This window comes from Callorhinus ursinus, unplaced genomic scaffold (genome assembly GCF_003265705.2).
Source record: "Callorhinus ursinus isolate GAN/ISIS: 27379988/994484 unplaced genomic scaffold, GSC_fseal_2.0 scaffold4, whole genome shotgun sequence".
NCBI lineage: Eukaryota > Metazoa > Chordata > Mammalia > Carnivora > Otariidae > Callorhinus > Callorhinus ursinus.
The window spans coordinates 96,609,698-96,634,459 of record NW_027397066.1 but is presented as its reverse complement, the minus strand read 5'-3'; the positions used below and the strand labels follow the sequence as shown (position 1 = coordinate 96,634,459).

At 35.3% G+C, this 24,762-nt stretch overlaps 2 long non-coding RNA genes across 2 annotated transcripts in view; both read left to right on the top strand.

The window, feature by feature from the left end:
- The window catches only part of LOC141372492 (uncharacterized), a 151,949-nt gene that overhangs the window by 81,437 nt on the left and 45,750 nt on the right, over nucleotides 1-24,762 (top strand). The gene's annotated exons all lie outside the window — the stretch shown is intronic.
- LOC112825951 (uncharacterized) lies at nucleotides 15,571-17,229 on the top strand. Its single transcript, XR_003208818.2, has 3 exons — nucleotides 15,571-15,609; nucleotides 15,992-16,092; nucleotides 17,088-17,229. It is a non-coding gene; the product is annotated as an uncharacterized lncRNA (long non-coding RNA).

Here is a 24,762-nt window from a genome sequence, read left to right as displayed (position 1 = left end):
CAGGTTGTGGTATGGAAGTGTTGAATCACTGTATTCTACACCTGAAATTAATATTACACTGTATGTTAACTCACTAAAATTTAAATAAAAACCTTAAAAATTATATTTTTCACCTTTACCAGAATGTTGTGTACCTTTATATATTTATATGTCACCAATTAGCATCTTTTTAACTTGAAAATCTTTACTATTTCTTGCAAGGCAGTTATAGTGGCAATGAACTCCCTTAGCTTTGCTTGAAAAGCCCTTATTTCCCCTTTTTTATCTTGAAGGATAACGTCACCAGATAAAGTATTCTTGGCTGTCAATTTTTAACCTTTCAATGCTTTGGATATTGCATTCCATTCTTTCCTGGCCTGTACAGTTTCTGCTAGGAAAAACCACACTGGGGGGTCCTTTGTAGCTTACTCTTTTTTCCCCCGACTGCCTTTAAGATTTCCTTTACTGTTGATTCTTGATATTTTCAGTATGTGTCTTGGAGAAGGTCTTCTTGCATTAAGATAACAGAGTGTTCTATTAGCTTCATTGACTTATATGTCCAGTTCCTTCTCCAAGTCTGTCGGCTATTACTTCTTTAAACTCTGCCTCGTCTCCCTCTGGTATACCAATTATTCTTATATTTACCTTTCTGATAAAAATCTGATAGCTCTTGTAGGATTTAATTTAAAAAAAATCCTAGTTCTTTTTTTAAATGAATTATTTCTAAATCCTCCATCCTCCAAGTTACTTATTCTTTCTTCCATCTCTTCTGCCTTGGTACCAGTGCTCTCTAATACATTCTTCATCTCATCCATTGAAATCTTCAGCTCTGGAATTTGGTGCATTTTTGTAATGTCAATATCTGGTTAAGAACTGATAATTTCATTCCTGAATTCATTGAATTGCCTTCCTGAGTTCTCTTGTAGCTCACTGAATTTATTCATAAGTTATTTTGAACTATTTGTCAGATGGCAATATCCCATGCCTTTGAGTTTGTTGAGGAATTACCATTTTCTCTTTGTGATACCATATGTCCTTGACTTTATAGTGTTTGATGATAGGTGCTTCTGCTTTCACATTTAACCAGCCGACCTCTTCCTAGTTAAGGATTTGTTTGCTTTGGTTCTTTCAGTTCAGCAAGCTGGACACTAGAAAGCTTTCTTTTTGTGTTCCAGAAGGTGGTGCTATAGCTCCAGCTATTAGTTTCTTTTACTGGTGCTGGCGGGGCCTTGGCAACTGCACTTGGGAGTAGGCGCGAGAACCTGGCAAAAGAGTGGGGAAGGTGTGGGTTTAGCACTGGCGTTTTGGGTGTGCCCACAGATCATGTAGGGAGATCTTTGATTGGGGGCACTCCCAGAGAGGTCCGTGGGTACACATCCAGTTGAGATATCAATGCAGACCATAGCAAATGTGTTCCTTCAGTGTCCTTTGATATTCTTGTTGGACTCCTTCCCTTTCCTCTCTCCAACCAGTCACAGAGGTCCCTCCTCAGAAATCAGGATATTGCGGAAGAAAAACAGGTTCCTCCAGCTGCAATCCGTTCAGTTAGTCTGTCACTCACCACTTTCACTTTGTACTTCCTCTGCCATGGCCACAAACCCAGTCCATTGTAGTGTCTTTCTTGGGAGGGGGTTCACCTTAGAAAGCTCTTCCCACTCTTCTGCCTCCAAACTTGTTCTATCCCATTCCAGGCTCCCCCACTAGTCAGTCTGGACCTCCACACATTTTTTCTCTCCAATGGGTGTGCAGCCAATGTTGCACTGTCCAGAATCTCCTTCTGCCCCAGTTTGGTAAGTAAGGGTGGAGTAGTCTCACCAGGTCCCTTCTATCCACAGCCCTCTCCAAAGGCCTAAGAACTAAGGGAAGCTTAACAGGAAATAATTGTTTTCAGATCAACAAATCTATGACAAAGTACTAAAACAGAGCAAATAGTCTTTTCAATAAATGACGCTGAACAACTGAATATCCACATGCAAAAAATACCTAGACACAGCTGTTATACCCTTTGTCAAAATTAAACTAAAATGCATCACAGATCTACAAGTAAAATGCACAACTATAAAGACTCCTAGAAGATAACAGAAGAGAAAACCTAAATCACGTTGGGTAAGGTGATGACTTTTAGATACACACCAAAGTCATGATCCATGAAAGAAAAAAATTGACAAGCAGGACTTCATTAAAATTGAAAACTTAGGGGCACCTGGGTGGCTCATTCAGTTAAATGTCGGCTCAGGTCATGATCCTAGGGTCCTGGGATCGAGGCCCACGTTGGGCTCCCTGCTCAGCGGGGAGCCTCTTCCCCCTCTCCCTCTGCTGCTCTCCCTGCTTGTGCTCTCTATCTGTGTCAAATAAATAAAATCTTAAAAAAACACTAAACATATTCTTACCATCTGATCCAGCAACCACTCTCCTTAGTATTTTTTAAGAGTGGAAACCTATGTCCACACAAAAACCTGTACATGTATGTTATAGCAGCTTGATTCATATTTGCCAGGGTCTATGTGAAATATATCTTCCATTCAGTTTTGCTGTGAAAATAAAATCTTTATTTTTATTTTTTTCCAGCTATATTGAGATATAGTTAACATAAAACACTTGTGTAAGTTTAAGGTATACAGCATAATTTAACTTGCATATATTGTGAAATTATTACCACAATAAGTTTAGTTAGCATTCATCATCTTATACCAAAAAATACATAAAATAGAAAATACAAAAATACTGAGTTTTGTGTGATTAGAACTCAGGATTTACTCTTTACTTTTATCTGTGTGTACACACACACATATATACATATATATGGCATATATATACATATACATGCATATGGCAGTGTTAATTATGGTCATCATCACGTTGTTCATTACATTCCTGGTATTTATTCATCTTATAATTAGAAGTTTGTACCTTTTGGGCACCTTCACCTAATTACCTCAGCCCCCACCCCTGGTAACCAAATATCTGACATCTTTTCTGAAGACTATTTTCTTAAGATCCCAAATATAAATGAGATCATACAGTATTTCCATCTCACTCTGACTTATTTTACTTAGGAATGTCCTGAAGGTCCATTCATGTTGTCACAAATGGCAGGACTTCCTTCTTTTTTATGACTGAATGATATTATTTATATGTATATATCACACCTTTATCCCTTCATCTGTCAACACAGGTGGTTTCCATATCTTCACTATTTAAATAATGTTGCTATGAACATGAATGAACCGAACTCTTTTACATAGTATTTTCAATTTTTTGGATAAATCTCCAAAAGTGAAATTGCTGGTTCATATGGTAGATCTATTTTTTATTGAGCCTCCATACTGTTCGCCATAGTAGCTATTCCAATTTACATTCCCAACAACAGTGCACAGAGATTCCTTTTCTCTGCCTTTATCAGCATTTGTTGTCTTTTGTCTTTTTGATAACAGACATTCTAATAGGTGTGACATGATCTCTTATACTGTTTTTTTTTTTTAAAGATTTATTATTTGACAGAGAGAGACAGAGCACAAGTGGGGGGTGTGGGGAGCGGGAGAAGGAGAAGCAGGCTCCCTGATGAGCAGGAAGTCCAATTTGGGGCTTGATCCCAGGACCCTGAGATCATGATCTGAGCTGAAGGCAGACGCTTAACCAACTGAGCCACCCAGGTGCCCCTCTTATTGTGGTTTTGATTTGCATTTCCATTATGATTAGCGATGTTGAACACCTTTTCAGGTTCCTACTGGCCATTTGTATATCTTCTTTGGAAAAATGTTTAATTAGATCCTTTGCCCATCTTTTAATTGAATTATTATTTTTGCTCTTGAGCTGTAGGAGTTCTTTATATATTTTGGATTTTAACCCCTTTTCAGATATGTAGTTTGCAAATATTTTCTCCCATTCTGTATGTAGCCTTTCATTTTGTTGATTGTTTCTTCTGCTATGCAGAGCCTTTTAGTTTGATGTAGTTCTGCTTGTTTATTTTTTATCTTGTTGCTAGTGCTTTAGTTGTCATACCTAAGAAATCACTGCCATGACTCATGTCAAGGAGCTTTTTCCTATGTTTCCCCCCACCCCTGGGAAGTTTTATGGTTTCTAGGAGTTTTATGATTTATGGTTTTCTATACTTAGGTCTATAATCCATTTCAAGTTCATTTTTGTAAGTAGTATAACAGTCTAGTTTTACTCTTTTACATGTGAATATCCAATTTCTAGTTTTCTAGAAATATTTCTACTAGTTTTTCTAGTACTATTTATTTAAGGTATGGTCTTTTCTCCATGGGGCATTCTTGGGTCTCTTCTCAAATATGAGTTGATTTGATCATATATGGATGGGTTAATTCTGGGGCTCTCAGTTCTGTTCCATTGGTCTTTGTGTCTGTTTTATGCTAGTACTACACTGTCACGATTACTACTGCTTTATAAAATAAGTTGTAATCAGGAATGTGTTGAATAGAGCACTGAGTGTTATATGCAAACATTGAATCATGGAACACTACATCAAAAACTAATGATGTAATGTATGGTGACGAACATAACATAAAAAAAAAAACTGGGGGGAACTAATGATGTAATGTATGGTGATTAACATAAAATTAAATTAAAAAAATAAAAAACTAATGATGTAATGTATGGTGATTAACATAGCATAATAAAATTTTAAAAAAATGGAAAAAAAAGGAATGTGATGTCTCTTGCTTTGTTCTTTCCTAGGATTCCTTTGTCTGTTCAAGGTCTTTTGTGATTCCATATAAATTTTACTAGTGGTTTTTCTACTTTAAAAAAATAATGCCATTGAAATCTTTATAGTTATTGAATCTAGCGATGACTTTGGGTAGTATGGATATTTTAACCATACTAATTCTTCCAATCCCAATGAATATGGGATATCTTTCCATTTATTTGTGTCTTTGATTCTTTTCATCAGTGTTGTATAGTTTTTATTGTAGAGATTTTCACCTTCTTGGTTAAATTTATTCCTAAGAATTTTACTGTTTTTGACACTATTGTAAATGGGATTGTTTCCTTTAAATTTCAAGTTAATTTGTTGTTAGTAACAACGGTAGCATCAGTACAGAAATGCTACTGATTTCTGTATGTTAATTTTGTATCTGGCAACTTAAGAAATTTATTAATTAGACATAACAGGGTTTTTTTTAATTTTTGTTGTTATGTTAATCACCATAGATTACATCAAGATATAACAGTTTTTTGATGAAGTCTTTAGGATTTTTTAGATATACAATTCCATGATCTGCAAATAGAATATAATATGAAATAGAGAAAATTTTGGTTTATTATAGTGACAATAAATAAAGGGGAATGTTTCATGAGGTGAAATCTAGGAAACACTTGGTACAAGCTTCCAGGTGTCCCAGTGGATTTGCTGGTAAGAGATGTTCTTATTACTCCCAGCAGTGCTATGAGAACACATGTGAACATTCTCAACCAGGAAAGCTTGCTTGTGCCTTGGTGTCCAGGGTTTTGATTGTGAGTCAGTCATGTAAGCATGCAGTGCCCATGTGACTGACCTCAGCTACTCAGATTCCAGTCTAACCTCACAGAAAGAAAACATTTGTTCACCATAAGTCAAATTTTAGGATAAACTTGTCAAATGGTTACAATATGGTCTCAGACATAACAGAAAACTCTTATTAGGCGAAATGTTCCAAGGGCTCAAAGTTTATGTTTTAGAAATTGACCAAGCCATCTTTGGAATGAGCAAGGTTTGAGTAAACAAACCTGAGTTAATCCTTTTCTGCCAAAAACCCTGGCAAATTCTATTTCCATTTTTTCTCATTTTTATGAGAAAATGAGCCACTATTTCTCATTGTTAAAAATGGAAGCATTAACTATATTTTTTACATAAAATTATGTTTCAGTCATGAACTGGTTGATGTAATACAGTTTTCACATTACCCTGACACAGTGAAAATGCCAATGGCCATTAGCTGGTGGTATTAGTATTATTATAGCTATTATTATTATTGCCACTGATTTTTCTGAAATGTACAGTGGAATCACATAAACTCCTAATGGATACTCCTTTATTCAAAATTATTTGTGGGAAATATAGTAATAATTAACTAGAGTATTTGAGAAAACTGTGCTTATATATCTGAACAACTCTGGTATACACATTGCTGTGAATGTCCTCAATTCATAGTGAATTTAAATCCAAAATATTTAGATACACACCTAGTGGATACATTTAGACATTAAGATATCTACAGCGTTTAACAAAAATCCTAAAATATGTTTGCTTCTAAAAATAAGTCAATTTTGTATAGTAAATTTGAAATTGTAATAACGGGGCATCTTTAACATGAAGTGTCATGTTTAAAGAAATATTAAATCACACAGAAAAGCCTGATTTTATGGAGAAAAAAAAAAAACAGATTACTTGCAGCATTTTTTGTGCTAGTTAGCTTCTTAATACACTCAAGTCTAGAAACATTTGGCAATACATACACATGTTAATGAATATGAGGTCATCTCATTTGATAATTCAAATATTTCCTAGAATATATCAAGATTCACTTTTTTTTTTAAAGATTTTGTCAGGAACAGAGCTTCTGCTGTGTACAAGCAGGGGGAGGGGCAGAGGGAGAAGCAGGCTCCCCGCTGACCTGGGAGCCATCCCAGAACCCTGAGATCATGACCTGAGCGAGCAGAAGGCAGATGCTTAACTGACTGAGCCAACCAGGCATCCCAAGATTCACTTTTTAAGATTCACTTTAGTGTAACAAAATCAACGGATGAGAGCTCACAAGGTGCTCTCTTTTTCTTTTCTCTAATATGAAAAATAATCTGTGATAGGAATTGTGTTCTAAGAGCCTACCTGGTTTGTAAGGCAATTGAGCTATGATTTCTCCGTTGGTGAGGTGACATTTCACATTAATTCAAACACTGTCTGAATCTGATTTTAGGATGTTGGCAAGTTATATCAAACATATTTTAATTCATTTGCTACTTTAAGCTGAATTTTACATGTTATCAGAATTTCTGTGCTAAGAAAATTTTAAAACTGCTCACAATCAGATTATTCAAAAGCTTTATTATAAGCATTTAAGAATATATTTACATCAGATGCAGAGTCTAGCACCATATGATTCCCTAGAAATCTTAGTCTTCATTTAAAAAAAAGTAAGGTTTTTTAATGTTATCTAATTCAAACTTATAACATTATCTATATTTCAGAGTATCAAAAAGTATCAACCCAAAATGTCATATGCTTGGCTATCTTTTTGAGATACAGGTAACACATAATTGAATTAAAAAATGAGGCAATTGTGCAATTATACAAATTCATTCACATTACACAGCAGTACCTTCCCCAATGTTCCTTTCACACTGAGTTCTATTTCAGCATCATTATAACTGACATATAGTGTTAAACAAGGCAGTACTCGCTTTCAGGAACACATTATACATTACTAATCCATTATTTACTACCTCAGAGAAGGTAAAATGACTCTTCTAAAGGCATACAGAGTTTATCAAAACTTTAACTGCTGAGGTTGCTCAAAGAAGTCAAGCAGAACATAAGTTTAATGCTATTATAAATTATAACTTGCCTTTCTAAATTGGAAGAATCTTGATTACTTTGAGATCATGATTTTAAAATTAAGCTAAATGTTCCCCTTTAAAATTTAATGAATCAATTTAGGGAACAATGGGCAGTAGTAAAGAAATGTAAGAATCTGTACATCTAGCTCTGAAGTATTCTCACTCTTAAGATTTTCTTTTTTTTTTACTTTTTAGTCAAACCAATAATCTAAGAAAATACATTTTTCATATACAATATATAACATATATAGGCTGTGATTTTAATATTCATCATTAAAATATTTTCCAAGTAATTAAAGAAGGGTAACAATTTCCTTTTTCCTTTTTCTTTGCTGAAATAATATCTGCTCTCACAAGGGGAAAAAATATTCCAGTAACTCAGGCCTTGCTGAGAAACAAAAAAAATTGAGTATAGTTGATACACAATGTTACATTAGTTTCAGGTATACAACTTTGTGATTTGACAAGTTTATACATTAAGCTATCTTTACCACAAATACCATCTGTCCTGTTACATCATTATTACAATATCCTTGACTGTATTCCTTATGCTGTGCCTTTCCCAAGACTTATTCATTCAGTAACTAGAAGCCTATTATCTCCCACTCCCCTTCACACCTTGCCCAACCCCCGACTCCTCTACTGTCTGGCAACCATCAGTTCCATGTATTTTTATGTCTGATTCTGCTTTTGTTTTTTGTTTGTTTTTTTTAAGTTTTTTTTTTTTTTTTAAGATTCTGCTTATGAATGGAATTATATGGTATCTGTTGTTCTGACTTGTTTTACTTAGCATAATACCTTCTAGGTCCATCCATGTTGTCCAAAATGGCACAATCTCATAATATTCCATTGTGTGTATGTGTGTATGTATGTATATAATATGTATATATAATATTTGTCTTATCCAACATAGGTTGCTTCTGTATCTTCGCTATTATAAATAATGCTGCAATAGATATAAGAATGTATATATCTTTTCAAATTAGTATTTTTGTTTTCATTGGTTAAATACTCAATAGTGGAATTATTGGAGCATATGGTATTTCTATTTTTAATATTTTTTTGAATAAACTCTATGCTGTTTTCCACAGTGGTTGTACCAAATTACATTCCCACCAACAGTGCACAGGATTCCTTTTCCTCCACATCTGCACCAAAACTTGTTATCTCTTGTCATTTTGATTTTAGGCATTCTAAATGGTGTAAGGTCATAGCTCATTGTGGTTTTGATTTGCATTTCTCTGATGATGAGAGATGTTGAGCATTTTCTCATGTGTGTGTTGGCCATCTGTATGTCTTCTTTGGAGAAATGTTCATTCAGGTCCTCTGCCTAATTTTTAATTGGATTTTTTTAGTTTTTTTTGGTGTTGAGTTGCAGAAGTTATTTATATATTTTGGATATTAACCCCTTATTGGGTATATCATTTGCAAATACTTTCTCCCATTCAATAGGTTGCCTTTTTGTTTTGCTATACAAAAGCTTTATATTTTGATGTAATCCCAATAGTTTATTTTTGCCTTTGTTCCCTTGTCTCAGATAACATACCTAGAAAAATGTTGCTACAGCTGAGATCAGAGTAATTACTGCCTCTGCTCTCTCTTAGAATTTTTACAGTTTCAGGTCTCACACTTAGGTCTTTAATCCATTTTGAGTTTATTTTTGTGTATGGTGTTAGTAAGAGGTCCAGTTTCATTCTTTACGTGTAGCTGGTCCTATTTTTTCAGCACCATTTATTGAATAACTGTCTTTTCTCTATTGTATATTCTTGCCTCAGTTGTCATAGAGTAATTAAACATATTCTCTTGGGTTTATTTTTGGGACCTCTATTCTGTTTCTTAAAGATGACACACACAAATAGATATTTCTTGCTATGGATTGGAAGAATTAATATTGTTAAAATGTCTATATTGCCCAAAGCAATGCATAGATTCAATGCAACCCCTATCAAAATACTGAGAGCATTTTTCACAAAACTAGAACAAATAATACTGAAATTTATATGGAACCACAAAAGATCAGAATAGCCAAAGAAATCCTGAGAAATAAGAACAAAGCTTGAGGTACCATAATATAAGATTTCAGGATATGCTACAAATCTGTAGTAATCAAAGCAGTATGATACTGGCACAAAAATAGACACATAGATCAGTGGAACAGAATAAATACCCCAGAAATAAACAGAATAAAAACTAAAGAACAAAATGGGCCAGAGTAGCCTAAATAGCATTTAGGAATAGGATATATTAAAGTATACACCATCAGATAAGTGACTTTATCAATGTTACTAATAAATCTATGTTTAAGATATCATACATAGGTAAGATCATATAGTATTTATCTTTCATTGTCTGACTTATTTCACTTAGTATAATGCCCTTGAGGTCCATCCATGTTGTCACAAGTGGTAGGACTTCCTTCTTTTAATATGGCAGAATGATGAATGTTCCTTAGGAAGAGCTACATCAAGCCCTATGAATAAATCAAGATTCTCAAATTGTAGCTTTCTTAAATCACCTGCATTTTATGATTGTAGGCATACTAAACACTACATTTAGTGGGTTTTTGGAAAGTATGATTATGATTCAGCTTTCATCACCATATAAGCTCACTCAAAGTATGGTGTTGGCTTACGTTCAAAACCTACCAAGGTTTCTACCCTTTTGCAGAAGCTGTTAATGTAATTATGATTTATAACCATGGTGACACAATATAAGAATTTGATATTTCAAGAGTTCGTGCTGATACTGGGTATTATTTCCAAGTGAAGGAGTTAAAAAGATGAAGTGAACCAGGAAGAAAGAACAAGTTTCAAGAAGTAATAAGGATAGAGGATTAAGTCACAATCTTGAAATATGTGAATGCCTTCCCCCTTTCTTTCTAATTAACCCATTTCTTCATTTGAAAATAAAAACAGAAGACATCTTCAAGGCTGCTCAAGTATGAGTTCTAAGTGTCCAGTAAAAAAAAAAACAACAAAAAGAACCCCCCTCCAAAAAAAACCCACACAAGTGTTCTAAACCAACAAGCCAACACTTTCAGACACTTATATTCCACATTCCATTACATTTTAAAACTTAAAATCCATAAAAGGAATGTTTAATTTTAAACAGGTTTTTAAGATAATAGTTGAAGCCTTGATAATATTTATTACTAGATAAGATAGTTTTAGTGTATATTGTGAAGTTATCTAAGGTCATTTGCAATTCATTAGAAATTGTTTTCATATGTATGGATAATGCTATATTATGTGCCTTAAATGTGTTACTATGAATTTGTATAAAAGAAGCAAGATTCATTACATTCATAGTACTGTTGATTCTTTATATCTTGGAGAGTCCATATTTGGGGAATATAGTAGAATAGAAAAGTAAAGAGAACTAGTATACCAGTGGCATTATTGTACTAGTCAACATATTAATACTAAAGGTGTCTTCTCAATCATAACTGGATAATTCAAGCTTTTCTATATAATCTTCAAGAAGTCAAAATACTGAAGGGTCATTGTGGTTTATATTTGTTACTGTATGTTGGTGAATTGACCACATCCTGACAGGAAGTGTATTAAGCAGGGACACAGATTATCTGATTTATTTAATCCTGGGTGTTTTTCAATTTTCTCACCTTTGAAAAAGGAGCAATGTACGCAGGCTCAGCATTTTCAATAAGACATGTAGTGACATTACCTCATCCCATGGGTGTGGTTCTTCATTGACATTTCATAAAGATAACAGGATGTGTGCCCAAGGTCCCTCCCAGGATGGGCAAAATCAAAGGTATATTACATTTTTTTTTCAAAATAAGTCAGAGAAGGACAAATAGCATATGATTTCACTCATATTTGGAATTTAAGAAACAAAACATGAACATAGGGGAGGGGCAATAAAAGAAAGGGAAGCAAACCATAAGAGACTCTTAACTAGAGAATAAACTGGGGGTTGATGGAGGGAAGGTGGACGGGTGATGGGTTAAATGGGTGATGAGTATTAAGGAGGGCATTGTGATGAGCACGGGTGTTATATGTAAGTAATGAATCACTAAATTCTACTCCCGAAAACAATATTACACTATAAGTTAACTATAAATAAAAGTTTGAAAAGGTATATATTGTCTATATGTCACAGACACATTCCCTTTGCCTTATGTCTATGCTTCTGAAAAATGACATGGGATCATGGTATCAGCAGGTTAGGAGGGAGTTTCCTCAACTTTTCATTTACCATCTGTCCTCATGGTCTGTGTAAAAAAACAAAAACAAAAACAAAACAAAAAACCAATTTTTAAAATTACCATATAGGATTCTTTGTTTCACAATTAAAATGATAGTCTGTGGTGACTGTCAAGTGCACACAAATCCTGGTTTCATCATATATCATGTGGTATGTTATTTTCCCTCTGAAACTTCATACATTAACAGTGGATAATAATGATATTTTCTTGATAGAGTTGTGAGAATAATGTGTTACTGTGTATAAAACAGTGAAAAAATGGAGCATAAATATGTAAATTATAATTCTAAGTTATAATTATAATTTATAATGTATGTTTATAATACATTTAAAATAAAAATATTACCATAATTAGTAGTAATTGTGTCATTGTCCACTAGACTTCCAAGTTTATTCTACATCTTTTATGTAGCACGCCTTGCTGTTTCTCACATGACAAAAATGTGTTTATCATTTCTATCGTTGTCTTATTGTTATAGATTCTTGCAGGGTTGCTAGTTTAATTTTCGTCAAGTTTCATTTGTTTATACCTAGGAAAATTTTGAAAAGCATTAAACTCTTTTATACAAAGACTTAAATGAGTCATTAACATTGTTATTGTTGCAATTTCATAGGCAAAATAACTTAATGATTTTTTCTATAAAATTTTATTGAACTTCAATAAAGAATTCTTTAGACAAACACTAATATTTGGGAAATCATGAGTTAGATATTTAGAATTAGGTTTATTTTATTTCATATGTTCTGATTCAGAGATAAATAGAAATATGTACATGTCAAATTGTCATCACTACTTTTGAATATGTGATTTAAAAGTGGTATATGAAGTAACCTATTTGAAAAAGTTAAATTTATACACAGGGTATTATAATTTCTCAGCATCCGTATCCTGTTTTATAAAGGATATTGTTTTCACAGATCTCTTATTTATAATTTATTTTGACATGTTAATCATAAATTTTTTTTAAAGATTTATTTAATCATTTGAGAGAGCGAGAATGAGAGAGAGAGAGTACATGAGAGGGGGGAGGACCAGAGGGAGCCCAATGTGGGACTCGATCCCAGGACTCCGGAATCATGACCTGAGCTGAAGGCAGTTGCTTAACCAACTGAGCCACCCAGGCGCCCAATCATAAAATTTTTTAATGTTTTCATTTTCCTATGTAGAAATGCTTTCATTTACCAAAAATACAGGAAAATAAATGACACGGTTCCGAAGCTCTAAGAAAGAACATTTATAATTTTTCATTTTCATACATTTGGAAATCATATTTAATTCTTACATAAAATCAAACTTCCTAAATTTTACTAAAAATATTATTTTAAATTAATTTGAAAACAGCAAGAAGAGATTGGGGCAAACTGCTGCTGGAGAAGCTGTCTGCCCATCAATAGAACTAACGATTCCATCTTATGTTCTAAAATAAAATTTGCTGTATAGAAATGATTGCATTTGAAATTATTAGTATATTTGATTGCAACTACCAAACCGTGAAAAATGAGGCTTCCATTTGCTGTAAAAATAAATGAGGTGGCAATGCTTTGCTAACAAAACCACTTGAGTACCACAGTTCATAAGTATGCCTGGTACTATTAAGAGATGTCCTTGCTTATACTGTGAGCTGCCTTATGATGTGGTATTAAGCACTGCTTTATATCTACAGTGAGCATAAGCAGCTTGTTCTAGGATATAATAAAAATGAAGCCAGACTAGAGATCATATGGAAAAGTATACAGTAATCTTAACAACTAATTTCTTCTTAAAATCATGTTTTCCATTGCACTTGTAGAGCTATTGATAGTATTGTTTAACATCACCGTTTTCCTGTTAATATTTTAGTAAATTGTAAAAATAGAAAACAGTATAGAAAGTATGACATTCGGTTGGGATAATGTTTTTGCTTCTATATTAAACATAATATAAAGTAAATATTAAACATGCTATATGTTGCTTGTTGACACTAAAAATAGTTTTTATTTAAATTCCAGTTAACACAGTATAATATTAGTTTCAAGTGTAAAATATAGTGATTTGACACTTCCATACATCACCTGGTGCTCATCACAGCAAGTGCTCCCTTTAATCCTCATCAGCTGTTTCACCCAACCTCCCAGCCCCCCTACCCTCTCGTAGCCATCAGTTCTCTATAATTAAGAGTTTTGTCTTTTTTTTTCTTCTTTTTAAGATTTTATTTATTTATGGGACACCTGTGTGGTTCAGTCGGTTAAGCGTCTGCCTTTGGCTCAGGTCATGATCCCAGGGTCCTGGGATCGAGTCCCACATCAGGCTCTCTGCTCCACAGAGAGCCTGCTTCTCCCTCTGCCTCTGCATCTCTCTCTCTGTCTCTCACGAATGGATAAATAAAAAAAAAAATCTTAAAAAAAAAAGAATGAGGAAGACTTAAAAAAAAAAGATTTTATTTATTTATGAGGGAGAGAGCTATAGAGAGAGCACGAGTTTGGGGGGAGCGGGGAGCCCGATGTGGGATGATCCCAGGACCCTGGGACCATGACCTGAGCCAAAGGCAGACACTTAACCAACTGAGCCACCCAAGTGCCCCTGTTGTGATTTTAATTATAAAATTTACTCTTTTTTTCTTCTTCTTCAACACACTGACTATTGTATATAAAAGTTTAGGCAGAAATATCTGGGAAACTATTATACAAGAGTCCATATAACTTGGACATCTCATCAACTTTCGGACCATTTTACAATACTTAAAATTATTTTTTTTTTATTTGAGGAAGTCATATATTCTCAGAGCTGGAAAGAAACTTAGATGGCCCTATAACTGAATTTTCCAAATTATGTATGTGAAGAATCTCAAGTGGAGAAAACAAATATTTTGTCCCACTCTGTCTTTCTAATGTACTTAGTGGTGAAATTAGATTTAGAATCCACACCATCGAGCTCAAAGTCTAGAATATTTACATTGCATTTTGATCTTCAAACAATAAGACTTTAATTTTTAATAATGAAGGTATTAATACACACTCATAATAAATTTGGAATGTAATTGGCAGTGTATTTCTTACACTACATTAAATACCTAATATATTTAGAAATACTATAGCTCATTTACTTGATATACTTATTTCTTAATGATACAGATTTTATCAAAGTCCAAAAATGAGTAAATGTAAGTACGCCAAGCTCAGTTTGACACTGCAATGTTAAAATATTTAAAATTAAAAATATTTTTTTCTATTATCCTTTCTTTGTAAGTATTACCTCACCCATAGGCATTCACAATGGCCCACTGTGTTATAAAGTTAAAATGTCTAATACAGGTACTTATTTCTTATCTCATCCTTTTTATATACATGTTTGTATATGCTTTATAATGTAGCAGGTGAATACATTTCCATATTATATAAATCCAGTTATTTACTTATTCATACATCCAGTAATTATTTATGAATGTGCAAACACTCTTCTGTGCCCTTAGAATCTATTAGTGAAAAAAACTTCAAACGATCTCTGTGTTCAACATTCTGGAAAGGCAGAGAGTAAAAATAGTGTAATAAATAATACAGTATAAATATAAAATCATTTGTTATCTAACAAACTATAAGGTTATAAATGTTATGGAAAAATTAGCATAAATAGCACAAGTGAACTGAGAGAGTAAAATCCAAGGTAGTTGGGTTGGCATCATTAAGAAAGTGGTATTTGAGTAAAAAGGTCAAGGAGGTGAAGCTGGAGAAAAGGTTATATGGAGAAAGAACATTCCAGGTGGAGGAAACAGAACAAAGATTATATGGCAGGATAATGCCTGCTGTGTTCTAGAATCAGCAGAATCAGTGTCGCTATGGTAGAGGGACTCTGGAAGAGAGGAAGGAGATAAGGTTAGAGAGGGTTTAAAGGTAGATCCATATTGCATAGACTGAGATATCATAGTTGAGGTGATTTGTGAACCTTGAAAATAATTCATATATGTGTTGGGAAAGATAGGTATACAGAATGGTTTCAAGTTTTGCAACTGAGCAACTGGGAGGCTAAAGTTATCATTGCTTATGAAGGGGAAGACGACAGATTGAGTTTGAGGTCAGGATGTTGTAACATAAGAAGTTCAGCTTTAGACATTTTAATTTTGAGATGTTAATTTTACCTCCAAGTTTCTATGCAAAACATGTTTTGTGGTATAAGATTTCAGAAGTTGGGAGATAGGCCAGGGCTTGGAGATATAATTTTGGGGAAATCAACACATAGATAATATTTAAATCTTAGAAGCAGGATGAAATCCCCAGAGGACAGGGCAAAAAAACAGAAGAATGAGTACTAAACCCTGGAATTTTCCAATCATAACAGGTTGGGAAGAAACTGAAAAGGTGAGACAGAACAGTGTGGTGTGCTAGAAGTAAAATGGGGAAAGTGTATAAAATGAGTGGGTTGATTTATGTGGCATATAATGGTCTTTGATGAACTTGACAGGAACAGTTTTGGTGAAACCATATGGATAAAGATGGATTAGACAAGAGAAGGTAAAAAGAAGCATTGTAGACATCAGATAGAGCCAGTTCTTTCAAGAATTTTTAATCGAGCGGGGGCAGAGAGAAAAGGGGTGGCATCTAGAAGACAAATGAAATCAGGTGTTATTAAAATGGTAGAACAAACATGTCTTTATATGCTAATGGGGGGGCGCCTGTGTGGCTCAGTTGTTAAGCATCTCTGCCTTTGGCTCAGGTCATGATCCCAGGGTCCTGGGATCGAGCCCCGCATCGGGCTCCCTGCTCAACGGGAAGCCTGCTTCTCCCTCTCCCACTCCCCCTGCTTGTGTTCCCTCTCTCGCTGTGTCTCTCTCTGTCGAATAAATAAATAAAATCTTTAAAAAAAATAAAAAAGTATACGCTAATGGGAATGATTCAGTTAAGAGGAAAATAAATGATGTAGAAAAGTAACGGAAGATTTGTGAGACTGATGACCTCCAGTAAAAGAAAAAGAACGAATATATATATATATATATATATATATATATATATATGTAAAATATATATATTTATTTTGGCCATATGGATTTATGTCAATAGCTTTTTAACTGGTGTTTCAGATTCTACCCTATTCTTCACACTCATAAAAAGAATTATTCTTATAAAATGCAAGTCATTCCACATCTCTGTTCCAAATTTCCCAGTGGTTTCCTGTTTCCTTCAGGACAAATATATATATTATATCTATATTTGAAAGGACCTGACTGAGATAGGAAAATGAACAGTTAACATATTGTAGCAGATCTGGAAGCAGAAAATAAAGGTATGGATACTAGTAGGTGCGTCATCGAGTGCTGAGAATACGTGGAGTTCCCTAATTACTACATTTTTTTCAGTGAAGTATGAGCAAAGTTATAAATTAAGAAGGTGCACAGAGGAAGAGTAGAAGTTTGAAGAAAGAGAAGGTGTGAAATAGTTGTCAAGAAGGGGAGAGTAAAAAAGCAAAGGAACTAATTGCTCAATATCAGTACAAAATTAGATGTGGTAAGTTTAAAGTATAACTTGTGGGCTTGATCATCTTTCTTTGGGGTTGTTCCCTCAAAAGTTTTCAATGGTGCCACATATTTGGCAATTGTCAATCTAAATCATCTGGCATTTGCTTTCTCTTATGTTAAGCGCCTATCATAGCATCTGTCACTTTAATTTTTAACATTTAGTAAAGATCTTTCTTCCTTTCTTTAGAGAAGAAAATCTCTAATAATTTCCTATCAATGATATTTAAGACACAATTATAGGCTAATAGAAAGCTCACCCAAATGCTACATCTTAACTGATTGACACATTTTGACCAATGCCTAGTAGCAGTAATTTTATATTTCATAAATTGAAATTATTTTTAGGTTTGAAAAGAAAGGTTAAAATATATCAATCAAATTGTAGTAGTAACTTATGTATTGCTTATAATATTACTTTGAAATAGCGTAAATTTATGTTGGTGTTTAACTTTTGTTATTTTAATTATTACTGGGGAAATTTCCATCATCCAAGCTATCAAAAGTGTTAGGATCATTTCTGCCATGACTTTGACCTTCCTTCACACAGCCCCACCTCAGTCTATACATACATATTTTCTTTGCTAAGTAAATACCATTAATTTCATCACAGAAAAATATTTAAGTATAAAAATTCCAATTCTTGAGATCTTCCTAGTGCTAACAAAAGCTATATTTGAAGAATATTGTCACTTACTTTGTATTAAACAATATATCTGATAGTCTTTGTTTTAGTCACTATAGTAATTAGAGAAAATGAGGCTGTTCAATTATTAATAATTTTTAGAAGCAACAGTATTTTAGGGGGCGGAGCAGGATGGCAGAGGAGTAGGAGACCTGGATTTCATCTGATCTCAGGAATTCAGCTGGATAGGGATCAAACCATTCTGAACACCTACGAACGCAACAGGAGATCGAAGAAAAGAATAGCAACAACTCTGAAGAGAAAAGCGACCACTTTCTGGAAGGTAGGACGTGCGGAGAAGTGAATCCGAGGCGATATTCGGGAGGATAGATGACGGGGGAGGGGGCCTCCCTCGGCCACTTCTGGCAAGTGATAGAGCCATGGAACACAAAATCAGAACTTTTAGAAGTTGGCTCCACTGAGGGACATCGCTCCAGTGGCTAAGCTGGGGGTGGAACCCTCGCGGGACAGTGTGGTCTCAGGACCCTTGGTGTCACAGAAAGACCGGGGGTGCCTGAGTGCGGCAGAGCTCCCAGGTATCGGAGCGGGGAAGCCGGCTGCAAAGACAGAGCCGAGGAGCGGGCTCTCAGCTTGGGGTTGCCATAAACTGTGATCGGGAACAGTCAGGCCACTGCTCCTCCAGCAGGGACACAACAAGCGGCAGATCCGGGGAGACTCCTCTTCCTCCCCTGGGAGGAGCAGCGCAAGAGCATGCTGTGGGGATCTGCTGGGTTTGGAGACTCCCCACTGAGTGGGTGCCAGAGATAGAAAGGCTTGGTCACAGGCTGGGTGAGCACAGAGTGAGGCCGGAGACCAGGGAGACAGGAATGATTGATTGCTTTTCTCTGGGGGCACACTGAGGAGCGGGGCCCTGAGTTCTTAGCTCCTCTGGGGCATATTGGGAGGCCACCATTTTCATTCTCATCCTCCAAGGCTGTACCGAAAGTTTGCAGGGAACAAAAGGTCCCAAGAGCAAACCCCGAGATGATAACTTAGCCTGGACGGACAAGGGAGGGGCAATTCCACCTCGGAAAGACATTTGGTAACCACGGCAACAGGCCCCTCCCCCAGAAGATCAGCAAGAACAGCCAGCAAGCCAAGACCAAGTTTACCGATCAATGAGAATGGCAGAACTCCAGCGCTAGGGGAATACAACACATAAAATTCATGGCTTTTTTCCCATATTTCTTTAGTCTTTCAAGGTTAATTTTTTTAACTGTCTTTTTTTTTTTTGAAATTTTCTTTTTCCCTTTTTCATCCAACATCTTTACAATCCCCTTTTTAAAAAAACATTTTTATTTTTCATTTTTAGAGTCATATTCTCTCCTTTCATAGTAGTTACCCTTATTTTTAGCATATATATATAAGTTGTTCTCTCTTTAAAATTTTGAGATACAGTTTCTTATAACAGATCAAAATATACCCTAAATCTCTAGTATATGGCTTTTTTCTAGACTCCTGCCTGATCACATTCTCTCCTTTTTTTTTTCTTTCTTTCTTTCTTTCTTTCTTTCTTTCTTTCTTTCTTTCTTTCTTTCTTTCTTTCTTTCTTTCTTTTAAATCCTCTTCTTTCTTTTTTCAGAAAACTTCCTATCAATTCCTTTTATAAAACTTTTAATAATTTTCATCTTTACAGTCATATTCCATCCCTTCATTGTATCAACCGTTATTTTGTACATATATAAGTCTTTCTTTCTTTAAAATATTGGGAGGCACTTTCTTCTAACAGACACCAAAATACACACAAAATCTAGCATGTGGCACTGATCTATGCACCAGCCTGAACATATTTGATCATATTTAATTTTTTGTTTTGCTATGTTTTTATTTGTTTTTATCTTTTTTTTTCTCTTTCTTTTTTCTTTCTTTCCATTTCTTTTCCCCTGGATTCAGGTCTTTTCTGATTTGTTTAGAGTATATTTTTCTTAGGACATTGTTACCCTGTTAGCATTTTATTCTCTCATTCATCTATTCTCCTCTGGACAAAATGACAAGATGGAAAAAATCACCCCAACAAAAAGAACAAAAGATAGTACCATCTGCCAGAGACCTACTCAATACTGACATTAGTACGATGTCAGACCTAGAGTTCAGAATCATGACTTTAAAGATACTAGTTGGGCTTGAGAAAACCATGGAAGTTATTAGAGAAATGCTTTCAGGATAAATAAAAGAACTAAAATCTAACCAAGTTGAAATCAAAAAGGCTATTAATCAGGTGCAGTCAAAAATGGGGGCACTAACTGCTAGGATAAATGAGGCAGAAGAGAGAATCAGTGATATAGAAGACCAAATCATGGAAAATAAAGAGGCTGAAAAAAGAGATAAACAACTACAGGATCACGAGGGAAGAATTCGAGAGATAAGTGATACCAAAAGATGAAACAATATTAGAATAATTGGGATCCCAGAAGAAGAAGAAAGAGAGGGGCAGAAGGTATATTGGAACAAATTATAACAGAGAACTTCCCTAATGTGGGGAAGGAAACAGGCATCAAAATCCAGGAGGCACAGAGAACCCCTCTCAAATCAATAAAAATAGGACAACACCCTGACATCTACTAGTAAAACTTACGAGTCTCAGAGACAAAGAGAAAATCCTGAAAGCAGCTCAGGAGAAGAGATATGTAACCTATAATGGCAGAAATATTAGATTGGCACCAGACCTATCCACAGAGACCTGGCAGGCCAGAAAGGACAGGCATGATATATTCAGAGCACTATATGAGAAAAATATGCAGCCAAGAATACTATATCCAGCTAGGCTGTCATTGAAAATAGAAGGAGAGATAAAAACTTCCAGGACAAAGAAAAACTAAAGGAATTTGCAAACACAAAAGCAGCTCTACAAGAAATATTGAAAGGGGTCCTCTAAGCAAAGAGAAAGCCTAAAAGCAGCATAGACCAGAAAGGAAGAGAGACAATATACAGTAACAGTCACCTTACAGGCAATACAATGGCACTAAATTCATACCTTTCAATAGTTACCCTGAATGTAAATGGGCTAAATGCCCCAATCAAAAGACATAGGTATCAGATTGGATTAAAAAACAAGACCCATTGATATGCTGTCTGCAAGAGACTCATTTTAGACCAAAGACACCCCCAGATTGAAAGTGAGGGGGTGGAAAACCATTTACCATGCTAATGGACACCAGAAGAAAGCTGGGGTGGCAATCCTTATATCAGACAAACTGGATTTTAAAACAAAGACTGTAATAAAAGATGAGGAAGGACACTATATCCTACTTAATGGGTCTATCCAACAAGAAGATCTAAAAATTGTAAATATCTATGCCCCTAACATGGGAACTGCCAATTATATAAGGCAATTAATAAAAAAGCAAAGAAACACATTGACAGCAATACAATAATAGTGGGGGACTTTAACACCCCCCTAACTGAAATGGACAGATCATCTAAGCAAAGGATCAACAAGGAAATAAAGACTTTAAATGACACACTGGACCAAATGGACTTCACAGACATATTCAGAACATTCCATCCCAAAGCAATGGAATACACATTGTTCTCTAGTGCCCATGAGACATTCTCCAGAATTGATCACATCCTTGGTCACAAATCAAGTCTCAACCAGTACCAAAAGATTGGGATTATTCCATGCATATTTTCAGACCACAATGCTTTGAAATTAGAACTCAATCACAAGAGAAAGTTGGAAAGAACTCAAATATATGGAGGCTTAAGAGCATCCTATTAGAGAATGAATGTGTCAACCAGGAAAATAAATAGCAATACAAGCCTTTCTCAAGAAACAAGAAAGGTCTCAAATACAAAACCTAACCCTACACCTAAAGGAGCTAGAGAAAAAATAGCAAATAAAGCCTAAACCCAGCAGGAGAAGGGAAATAATAAAGATCAGAGCAGAAATCAATGAAATGAAAACCAAAAGAACAATAGAACTGATAAACGAAACTAGGAGCTTGTTCTTTGAATTAATAAGATTGATAAACCCCTAAACAGACTTATCAAAAAGAAAAGAGAAATGACACAAATCAACAAAATCATGAATGAAAGAGGAGAGATCACAACCAACACCAAAGAAATAGAAACAATTATAAGAACATATTATGAACAACTATATGCCAGCAAATTAGATAACCTGGAAGAAATGGATGCATTCCTAGAGATGTATCAACTACCAAAACTGAACCAGGAAGAAATAGAAAACCTGAACAGACCTATAACCACTAAGGAAATTGAAGCAATCATCAAAAACCTCCCAACAAACAAAAGCCCAGGGCCAGATGGCTTCCCAGGGGAATTCTACCAAACATTTAAAGAAGAATTAATACCTATTCTCCTGAAACTGTTCCAGAAATAGAAATGGAAGGAAAACTTCCAAACTCCTTTTATGAGGCCACCATTACCTTGATCCCCAAACCAGACAAAGACCCCATCAAAAAGGAGAATTACAGACCAATATCCTTGATGAACATGGGTACAAAAATTCTCACCAAAATACTAGCCAATAGGGTCCAACAGTACATTAAAAGAATTATTCACCACGACCAAGTGGGATTTATCCCTGGGCTGCAAGGCTGGTTCAACATCCGCAAATCAATCAACGTGATACAATACATTAACAAAAGACAGAACAAGAATCATATGATCCTCTCACTAGATGCAGAAAAAGCATTTGACAAAGTACAGCAAACTTTCTTGATCAAAACTCTTCAGAGTATAGGGATAGAGGGTACATACCTCAATATCATAAAAGCCATCTATGAAAAACCTACAGCGAGTATCATTCTCAATGGGGAAAGGCTGAGAGCCTTTCCCCTAAGGTCAGGAACGCGGCAGGGATGTCCACTCTCACCACTGCTATTCAACATAGTATTAGAAGTCCTAGCGACAGCAATCAGACAGCAAAAAGAAATCAAAGGCATCCAAATTGGCAAAGAAGAAGTCAAACTCTCACTGTTTGCAGATGATATGATACTGTATGTGGAAAACCCAAAAGACTCCACCCCAAAACTGCTAGAACTCATACAGGAATTCAGTAAAGTGACAGGATATAAAATAAATGCACAGAAATCAGTGTCATTCCTATACACAAACTACAAGACAGAAGAGAGAGAAATTAAGGAGTCGATCCCATTTACAATTGCACCCAAAACCATAAGATACCTAGGAATAAATCTAACCAAAGAGGCAAAGGATCTGTACTCAGAAAACTATAAAATACTCATGAAAGAAATTGAGGAGGACCCAAAGAAATGGAAAAACTTTCCATGTTCATGGATTGGAGGGACAAATACTGTGAAGTTGTCAATGCTTCCTAGAGTAATCTACACATTTAATGCAATCCCCATCAAAATACCATCCACTTTTTTCAAAGAAATGGAACAAATAATCCTAAAATTTGTATGGAACCAGAAAAGACCCCGAATAGCCAAATGTTGAAAAAGAAAAGCAAAGCCGGCAACATCACAATTCCTGACTTCCAGCGGTATTTCAAAGCTGTCATCATCAAGACACTATGGTACTGGCACAAAAACAGACACATAGATCAATGGAACAGAGTAGAGAGCCCAGAAATGGACCCTCATCTCTATGGTCAACTCATCTTTGACAAAGCAGGAAAGAATATCCAATGGAAAAAAGACAGTCTCTTCAACAAATGGTGTTTGGAAAATTGGACAGCCACATACAGAAAAATGAAACTGCACCAGTTCCTTACACCACACACAAAAATAGACTCCAAATGGTTGAAAGACCTAAACGTTAGACAGGAGTCCATCAAAATCCTAAAGGAGAACACAGGCAGAAACCTCTTCAACCTCAGTGGCAGCAATTTCTTCCTAGAAACATTGCCAAAGTCAAGGGAAGCAAGGGCAAAAATGAACTACTGGGACTTCATCAAGATAAAAAGCTTTTGCACAGCAAAAGAAACAGTCAACAAAACCAAAAGACAACCACCAAAATTCGAGAAGATATTTGCAAATAACATATCAGATAAGGGGCTAGTAACCCAAATCTCTAAAGAACTTATCAAACTTAACACCCAAAGAACAAATAATCCCATCAAGAAATGGCCAGAAGACCTGAACAGACATTTTTCCAAAGAAGACATCCAAACGGCCAACAGACACATGAAAAAGTGCTCAATATTGCTCGGCATCAGGGAAATCCAAATCAAAACCTCAATGAGATACCACCTCATACTAGTCAGAATGGCTAAAATTAACAAGTCAGGAAACGACGGATGTTGGTGGGGATGCAGAGAAAGGGGAACCCTCCTACACTGTTGGTGGGAATGAAAGCTGGTGCAACCATTCTGGAAAACAGTATTGAGGCTCCTCAAAAAGTTGAAAATAGAGCTACTGTATGATCCAGCAATTGCACTACTGGGTATTTACCACAAAGATACAAATGTAGGGTTCCGAACGGGTACATGCACCCCGATGTTTATAGACGCAATGTCCACAAGAGCCAAACTGTGGAGAGAGCCAAGATTGTCATCCACAGATGAATTGATAATGAAGAGTTGGTATATATATATATATATATATATATATACACACACACATACAATGGACTATTATGCAGCCATCCAAAGGAATGAGATCTTGCCATTTGCAACGACGTGGATGGATCTGGAAGGTGTTATGCTGAGTGAAATAAGTCAATCAGAGAAAGACATGTATCATATGACCTCACTGGTATGAGGAATTCTTAATCTCAGGAAACAAACTGAGGGTTGCTGGAGTGGGGGTGGGGTGGGAGGGATGGGGTGGCTGGGTGATAGGCATTGGGGAAGGAATGTCCTATGGTGAGCGCTGTGAATTGTGCAAGACTGTTGAATCACAG